Source organism: Trachemys scripta, chromosome 1 (genome assembly GCF_013100865.1).
Source record: "Trachemys scripta elegans isolate TJP31775 chromosome 1, CAS_Tse_1.0, whole genome shotgun sequence".
Classification (NCBI taxonomy): Eukaryota; Metazoa; Chordata; order Testudines; family Emydidae; genus Trachemys; species Trachemys scripta.
The window spans coordinates 250691240-250700768 of NC_048298.1; positions in this window are offsets into that span (position 1 = coordinate 250691240).

The following is a 9529-nucleotide window of genomic DNA, read 5'->3' on the forward strand; positions in this document are numbered from 1 at the left end:
GTATCTGGCCCTGAAGTCACTTGAAGTCTATGTGTTAATAGCTTCCTAGTTTTATTGACGGATTCTCAGTGTGTTTGTTTCAGTCTAAACAAAGCAAATTCAGCCTGAAATGAGGTTAATTTATAAATTTTGTATCTGAGATGGGTCACCTCATGGAGTATGTCCAAAGTCAGGGAATTGACATAACTGACATCTGCCTGCTTGAGCCTTTCCCTTAAATTCATCAGCTCAGCTTACTTGACCCTCTTTTTATGGGGGAAGTAGCTTAGTATCCTGCCCCTTAAGTTCGCCTTGAAAGTGTCCCACAAGGTGCTCAGGAGATCAAAGGATTATCTTTGGTGTCAAAGAAAAAAATGTATTTCTTCCTCCACTAACTTTTTAAATTGAATGTCTAGTAGCAAAGAGGAGTTTAACCTCCATCTTCTGGTAGTGCCTATTTTTTTTAAGGATATGACAGCTGCAATACCAGAGGTGCCCGATCAGAGATCATAATCACTTTTATGTCATTGTTAATAACAGAGCTCCCAAAGCCACCAAATACCAAAAAATAATTGATCTGGGAGTATGTGGGGCTAAGACAAAGGAATAGTTTCTAGCTGTAGGGTACTGCAGCCTCCATATGTCCTCTAAACCCACTTCCTCCATCTGGCCAATAATAATCTGCCTAGCAGAGGATTGGGAATGCTGGCGTGTTCTCAATCCATCTAAAAGTGGGTCCAACACTTTGTTGAAGTCCCCTGTTATAATCAAATTTCCTAGGGAGGAGTCAAGCTTGAAAATGATTGAAAAAGGAGGGATCATCTTTACTGGGGGCACAGGGGCTAAAAAGCATGCATGTACATCAGAGATAGGAACTGTACAATTATGAGTCTTCCTTGGGTATTTTTATCCATTGATAGGATTTGTGTGGTCAGTTTTTTACTGAACAGGATTGACATCCCTTAGATTTGACTGAGTAATTACTAAAAACTTTAAAGCTTTTCAGCCTCACACTCCATAAGATGGATTTCCTAGAGGAAGATTATATGCATTTCAACTTTAAGTGAGATGTTTTCACCTTTTTATAGGGTTATCAATTCATGTTATGTTCCAAGAAATACATGTAAGCAGGTTAGCCATAGGTGCTCACTGTGGGACCAATTCCACTGTGCATACAACGCAGTGCCTGCCAAGATGCAGGGGTCTGGGTTGGGTGAGGAGTTCAGGATGAAGGGTATCTAGGGGAATTTGTAAGGAATTTAGGTGGAGAAGAGAAGATAGAGGATAAGTGCCTAAGAAAGAGTTGAGAGGAAGTAGGACGGGGGGGGCTGGAAGAAAAGACAAAGGCGTGAGAGAGCAGTGCTCTTGAGTCAGAGTGGAAGGGAATAAATATCAGGTTAGAGAGGGGCAGCCTGAACAAACACATTCCTTCTGCCTTACATTGAATGCAAAATAAATGAATATTCCCAAAACTTCTCTTCTCCCATAAGGCAAGGATAAGAAGGGAGGGTGAACATCCCTGAGTACATTTTAAATAGGGTTTCTGTGCTGAAAGTTAGAATCCTACATGACATATGTACTTGGGGATCTGCTGGGAAAAAAAATGAGAGGTAGAAAACTCCACCATCTCCTTTAACCAAGTGGGTCCAAAATCTCAGTGTATGGCCCTTTGACAGCCAGCTATTTAAGGGCCCACAAGAACTGAAATAAGGCCCTCCTCCCGGGCATGTCACTCAATATAACCACTCACAATTTAAACTAAATACATTACTGGTTAGTATGCTGTTCTTAAAAACACTATGAGTAAGGTAATGAGGCAGTAACCACTTCTTGCCCATGAGCCACAAAAATCTATAAAACAAACCCCATAACCATTAACAGAAATGGAGTCAGGAGATCTGGATCGATAGCTGACCAACCCCAGTTTGTTAGGCAAATCAATTACCCCTAGTGCCCCAGTAAGAGGACAGGATATAGATACTGTCTCCTCTGGAGTCAGGCTGGTCCAGGTTCTTGCTCAGCAGGATGCAGTGTGTTGATTTGAGCCTGTGAGTGTCAAATTGGTCTGCCTGGCTTCACATTGGTCAAGATGGCAGACATGGGGGATGCAGAGCTGAGGTGGGTACTATGAAATGCTGTTTCTCCGGATCACTTTACCTTGGGTGACAACAACCTCATAGACTCAAAGTTTAAGACCAGAAGGGACCATCATGATCATCTAGTCTGACCTCCTGCACATTGCAGGCTACAGAAGCTCATCCACCCACTCCTATAATAGAATCCCAGAGTTACTGAAGGCCTCAAATCATTGTTTAAAGACTTCAGGTTACAGAGACTCCACCATTTACACTCATTTAAACCTGCAAGTGATCCATGCCCCAGGCTGCAGAGGAAGGCAACCTCCCCCCACCCCCAGGACTCTACCAATACGACCTGGGAGAAATTCTGTCCCGACCCCAAATATGGTGGTCAGATACACCCTGAGCATGTGGGCAAGACCCACCAGACAGACACGTGGGAAAGAATTGTCTGTTATAACTCAAAGCCCTCCCCATTTAGTGTCCCATCACAAGCCATTGGCAACACAACTGTTGAATAGCAACAGTAAATCCCACAGCAATGAGGAATAATTTATATAATAGCTTGATATTTTGTCTCTTTTCCATACTATTACTTACCCACTGTAACTCTGTTCACTTTCTTAAATGTCCCTTCATAATGACACTTAGAATCTTTCCTTAAGTGATTATAATTAATTTACCAAACAGTAATCTTTATGAGTAGCGGCTAGTCACAATCTTCCCCAGTATTGACAAAATAGATAGGGTTATCAGCAGGTTTTGTCACTATACTGTTTTTCCCCTTCTTGGATCATTAATGAGCGTACTAATCACTGATCCCAGTTTAGAATGACTCCTCACTCCACTGTTAACTTTTTGCTATAGTAAAATGTATGCATATTTTCCTACTTTGTTTTCAGCATCTCTCCTGCCTATTTTAGTGATAATCAGAATTATCTTTTGCCTGCTGCAGCCATTTTTTTTTATTGCAGTGTTGTTGTAGCCATGGTGACCTCAGGATACGAGAGAGAAGAGCTCTGTGGATCTAGAAAGTTTCTCTCTTTCACCAACAGAAGATGCTGCAATAAAAGATATTACCTCACCGGCCGTGCGTCTCACGTTTTTATTTGATAGCACTAACTAGATTTTTTGCTTGGTGTTTTTTGCTTTTGTTGTTGTTGTGGTGACAAAGTCATAGAATTGTTAGTGTCAAAGAGGCCCTAGCAGATCATTTAGTCCAAGTCCCCAGGTTTTTTTTTTTTTTTTTTTTGGCAGGAATCAGATTTCTCATCAACAGGTTTGTGTAGTGTGAAAAATAAGGCAGGCATGTCAGGTACTTGCATTCATTCACACTTTCAGAATATTACTGTTGTTGACCACAACTACAGCTTGGGGAAATAGTGCAACAGTTATCTATTAATAGTTGGTAGTAATTTTAAATGTGTTTGCCCGATTGTGTTCATGACTCCTTAGCATACTCCATGTAACATGTTACTTAGATCACTCAATGCACTACTAGAAGGCACTCAGATGCTATGGTGATGTGGGCAGTATAAGAACCCATGTAGAATAGCATTTCCCATATAGAAAATATTCTAGACAAAAAGTTTACTGGCAGGGTAGTTCACAGAAACAGTGAATTTTAAATGATTATAGAACATTCATGGAAAGTACATTTTAAATGAATGACTACAAGTATTTGGACAGGGTAAGTTAATTCTAAATGCTATGTACAACAACAGAATAGGTGATATGCCCTGTAATCGTGTATCCAATTAACACAGCTTAAAGGTGACATGAATCTCAGTTACCACAAGCAGCCCTCACAGCAAACTTTTAACAAGTATTTCATACACTAGCACAAAACATTCACATGAGAGAAATAAGACAGCACATTGTGCCTCTGATGAAGGCACCTGAACTGTTATTCATCACAAATCTAACTGGAATTGTGAAAGGATGGGCTCTCTCACTGAAGGCTTATAAAAAAAGTGTCAATTTAAAAAAAGGTTAAAAGGGGAGGGGAAAGCAAATACAAAGCCAAGCTACCACAGTCCATTTTCAGGAATTCTCCATTGACTGGAGCACAGCTGAGCATATAGCCAGATACTATTGTCTAGAGCCAAGTTTCTGCCTGCTCCCAGTTTCTGTCCATCAGTACCTGAGCTCTGCTTGGCAAGCCCAGGCTCTGCCCATTTTATAGGAGATTATGTATAATCTCTCACCTAAAAAGAGTTAAGATCTCTCTCCACTGAAAGGAAAGATACCTTAGTGTCCTGAGAAATCAGAAAGGAATCCTACAAAAAGTGGAAACATGGACAAATTGCAAAGGAGGAGTACAAAAGAATAGCACAAGCACGTAGCAAAAAAATCAGAAAGGCTAAGGCACAAAATGAGTTATAGCTAGCGAGAGATATAAAAGGCAATAAAATAATGTTCTTTAAATAAATATATTAGGAGCAAGAGAAAGATGAAGGAAAGTGTAGGTCTACTACTTAGGGCAGGTCTACACTTACTTCCTGGTCCGGCCGTAAGCAATCGATCTTCTGGGATCGATTATCGCGTCTAGACAAGACACGATAAATTGATCCCGGATCGATCCCGGAAGTGCTCGCTGTCGACGTCGGTACTCCAGCTTGGCGAGAGGAGTACGCAGCATCGATGGGGGAGCCTGCCTGCCACGTCTGGACCCGCAGTAAGTTCAAACTAAGGTACTTCGAATTCAGCTACGTTATTAACATAGCTGAATTTGCGTACCTTAGTTCGAAGTGGGGGGTTAGCGTGGACCAGGCATGGAGAAGGAGAGCTAATAACTGATGATATCAAGCTGTCTGAGGTTTTAATGCCTATTTTGTTTCAGTCTTCACTAGAAAGACTGATAGTGACCAACACAATTAATATTAACAAGATGAAAGGAATGCAAGCTAAAATAGGGAAATGATGAGTTAAAGACTATTTAGACAAATTAGATGAATTCAAGTAGGCAGGGCCTGACGAAATTCATCCTAGGGTTCTTAAAGAACTAGCTAAAGCAATCTTGGAACAATTAGCAATTATGTTTGAGAAATCATGAAGGATGGGTGAGGTTTGGAGGAGGACTGGAGATGGGGAAACATAGTACCTATCTTTTAAAAGGGAAACAAAGAGGATAGTGGGAATTATAAGCCAGTCAGCCTAATTTCAGTGCCTGGAAAGATACAGGAACAAATTATTAAGCAATCAATTTGCAAACACCTAGAGGATAGTAGGGTTATAAGGAATAGTCAACAAGGATTTGTCAAAAACAAACAAACAATGCCAAACCAACCTAATTTCCTTCTTTGACAGTGTTACTGGCCTAGTGGATAGAAGGCTTATAAAAAAAGTTGTGATAGATCTTGATAGCAGTTGTGATAGATCTTGATTTTAGTAAGGCTTTTGATACAGTCTCACGTGACATTCTCATAAACAAACTAGGGAAATGTGGTCTAGATGAAATTTCTATAAGGTGGGTGCACAACTGGTTGAAAGACCATACTCAGAGTAGTTTACTGTCGAACCAGCAGGGTATATCTAATGAGGTCCTGCAGGGGTCAGTCTTGGGTGTAATACCATTCAATATTTTTATTAATGACTTGGATAATGGAGTGAAGAGCATGATTATAAAATTTGCACCTGACACCAAGCTGGGAGAAGTTACAAGCACTTTGGAGGACAGGATTAGAATTCAAAACGACCTTCACAATTGGAAAATTCGTCTAAATTCAACAAGATGAAATTCAATAAAAATAAATGTAAAGTACTACTCTTAGGAATGAAAAAAATTAAATGCACAACTATAACTTCACTAGGTGGCAATACTGCTGAAAAGGATTTGGCAGTTACAGTGAATCACAAACTGAATACACTGCTCTATAGCCAAAATGCTTCTGAAATAAATGTAGTCAAACTTTACTAATTCTGGGTCACTGAGAACGAAAATGATGCTTAAAATTGTTGATTGGCTCTAGTTTTCAATATATGCTATTGGGTCAGTATATACGACCCTTGACTTGGGAATGGCGGAGGATAAGTGAGTTATAAAGGGAAGAGATCTCAATTTAAACCCGAAATGACTAAAATACATCTTTTACTGGATCTATGAATAAATCTATGACTGGGTTTGGACAGTTCTTGCTTTTTAGGCAAAACAATAAATGATGCAATCTGAAGCTGGTATTGTGTCATGCATGATATGAATTGCATCATGTTATTCCTAGAAGTCATGGATGATGCAATCATAACAAAGCTTACATCACTCTGCTGAACAAATTGCCCTATATCAGCTCTAGAAATCATACAGTGTCGTGCTCTCTTATTTGTCCGTGTTTGATTTTGCAAAAGGACACATTTCTGTTTAGCCGAAGTGAGCAGAGATGCCTCGTACTTGTGTGAACAGTGCAGATAACTTCTGCTATGTTTGTGGCGAAATGACTTTTGCATCACAAAAGCGCAGTATAACCACTATGGTTAAGAAAGCCTATCACCTTTATTTTGGCTGCAAAATTGGAGATCAGGACAAGAGGTGGGCCCCACACATATGCTGCAACACTTGTGCAACAAATCTTCGCCAGTGGTTGAACAGGAAAAGGAAATCTATGCCTTTTGCAGTGCCAATGATTTGGAGAGAGCCAACAGATCATACCAGCAATTGTTACTTCTGCATGGTGCCTCCAGTTGGGAAAGGTGTGTCAAAGAAGAAAAAGTGGACTGTGCATTATCCAAACATTCCATCAGCTATACGCCCAGTACCCCACAGAGAAGGACTGCCGGTTCCTGATGCACCAGAATCACTCTCACTTGAGTCAGACGAGGAAGAGGATGAAACTTCTGGTCCTGAACCATCAATGTCACAGGACCCACATTTTCTCCCATCCTCCTCCTCTGAACCACACCTCATAACACAAGGTGAACTGAATGACCTTGTCAGGGATTTGGAACTACTCAAGAGTAAGGCAGAGCTGTTGGGCTCCAGACTACAGCAGTGGAATCTCCTGGCAGGTGATGTTAGGGTTTCCATGTTCCGTGACCGTCAAAAGGATCTTGTCCCATTCTTCTTCATGGAAGGTGATCTTGTAGCCTGCAACAACATCAATGGTGTGATGGCAGCCCTCAACATCGTTCACGATCCAGATGAGTGGAGACTGTTCATGGATTCATCGAAGACGAGTCTTAAAGCTGTTTTACTGCATAATGGCAATGTTTTGCCATCAATTCCAGTTGGTCATGCAGTCCATATGAAGGAAACCTATGACAACATGAAACAACTTTTGAGGTGCATAAACTATGACCAACATCAGTGGCAGCTTTGTGGCAATTTGAAGGTTGTTGCTCTCTTGCTTGGTCTGCAGACTGGATACACAAAGTACTGCTGTTTTCTCTGCGAATGGGATAGTCGTGCAAGAGATTCCCACTACATCAAGAAAGATTGGCCACTCCGACAGTCATTGGAGCCTGGGAGGAAAAGTCTTCAGCATCCACCACTTGTTGAATCAAGGAAGATTTTGTTACCACCCTTACACATCAAGCTGGGTCTGATGAAGAACTTTGTCCAGGCCATTGACAAAACACAAGCAGCTTTCAAGTACCTCCGTGGAAAATTTCCAAGGTTAAGTGAAGCTAAGATAAAGGAAAGTGTCTTTGTTGGTCCTCAGATTTGTGAACTTCTTCAAGATGATGCATTTGACCATGCACTGCGTGGCAAGGAAAAGACGGCATGGAAAGCCTTCCAGTTAGTGGCAATAAATTTTCTCGGAAACAACAAGGCAGACAACTACAGGTTGTTGGTGGAAAACCTCCTCAAGGCATACAAAAGCCTTGATTGCAACATGTCACTAAAGATACATTTTGTGCACTCTCATCTAGATTTTTTTCCACCGAACTGCGGAGCAGTGAGCGACGAGCACGGCGAGCGATTTCAACAGGACATTGCAACAATGGAGAAATGTTATCAGGGCAAATGGAGCCCATCAATGCTTGCAGACTATTGCTGGACAATGACAAGAGATGCTCCATTTAATGAATACAAGAGACAAGCCAAGAAGCGCCGAGTAGACACTGAATAGGACTAAACTATGTACATAATAGTTTTTTGCCTTTTGTTTCATAATAAATTCTATTTATATAACCCTTTTGCTGATTTTTAAAGTGTTACATAAACAGGACAGGTGAAATATTATCATCATGTAAAGCAACCATAAATACATGAAAAGACCTAGGTTTACAATTTAGGATTAAAACTCTACCATCTACACAATATACATAGACATAAAATGTAAAAACTTAAATATCTTAGAAACAGTAGCCAATCAGTTGTTTTAATTGTCATATTTGAATGCAGCACATCAAAATACATAATAAATAGCACATTTTATCTCTGAAGCAGACGACTTCTCAAAAATTGTAGACCAGCGTAATTGGAGGTATTTAAGAGCAAGTTGGACAAACAGCTGCTGGGGATGGTCTAGGTTTACTTGGTCCTACCCAGTGCGGGGGGCTGAACTTGACCTTTTGAGGTTCCTTCCAGCCCTACCTTTCTATGATTCTATGAAAAAGAGATGTACTTGCATGTGATGCAAACTGATAACACCCTCAACCTGAAAACACAAATATTATCCTTATCAAACACAGCCTTTAGTTCGAACAGTTACAGTAAACTGATAATCTGCAGAGCGATGATTCCCTTAAATACAACATGCATATACACCTCTACCCCGATACAATGCGACCCGATATAACACGAATTTGGATATAATGCGGTAAATCAGCGCTCCGGGGGGGTAGGGCTGCGCACTCCAGTGGCTCAAAGCAAGTTCTATATAGCGCAGTTTCACCTATAACATGGTAAGATTTTTTGGCTCCCAAGGACAGCGTTATATCGAGGTAGGTGTATGTGCAATGCAAAATGACCAAGCAAAAATGCATGCTGGTGTGGAAGCTGAATTCCCCTTTAAGTTTCAGCAGAGGAGACCAGGATTGCAGCCTATTGTTCTTTCATTCATAGGAGAGAGAAATTGGTCCCTTCAAGTTAAGATTGAGGCAAATAGGTCATACAATGGAAGGTGGCTTGCACTACCAGAGCTTTATGCCCATTCTATCACTAAACTGATGTCAGTCTCCAGTACCAATTAATTCTGTCCCTTTTGTGAGCCCTCATATTAAGGTAAAATAAACATCTAGACGTTGTAAAATTGCAATTTATGCAAGCAGCAGAAATATATTTTCATGTCCAGCATTTCCAATATAACTGTTCACAAAAGTGTGGGAAAAATCTAACTCTGATCAAAACTATTGGAAGGAAGTTATTCTGGCTGAGGATTCCTCAAGGCTAATCTTCACTTTTGGAACGTCCCAAGAGAGCCATTTTAGAAAGCTGTAATAAATATAAACTTCCCTTTATTCATGACAAAGCCCTGTATGTGACCCACAACTTTTTTTTTTTTTTGAGTTGAAACCATGAGAACTTTTCTGAA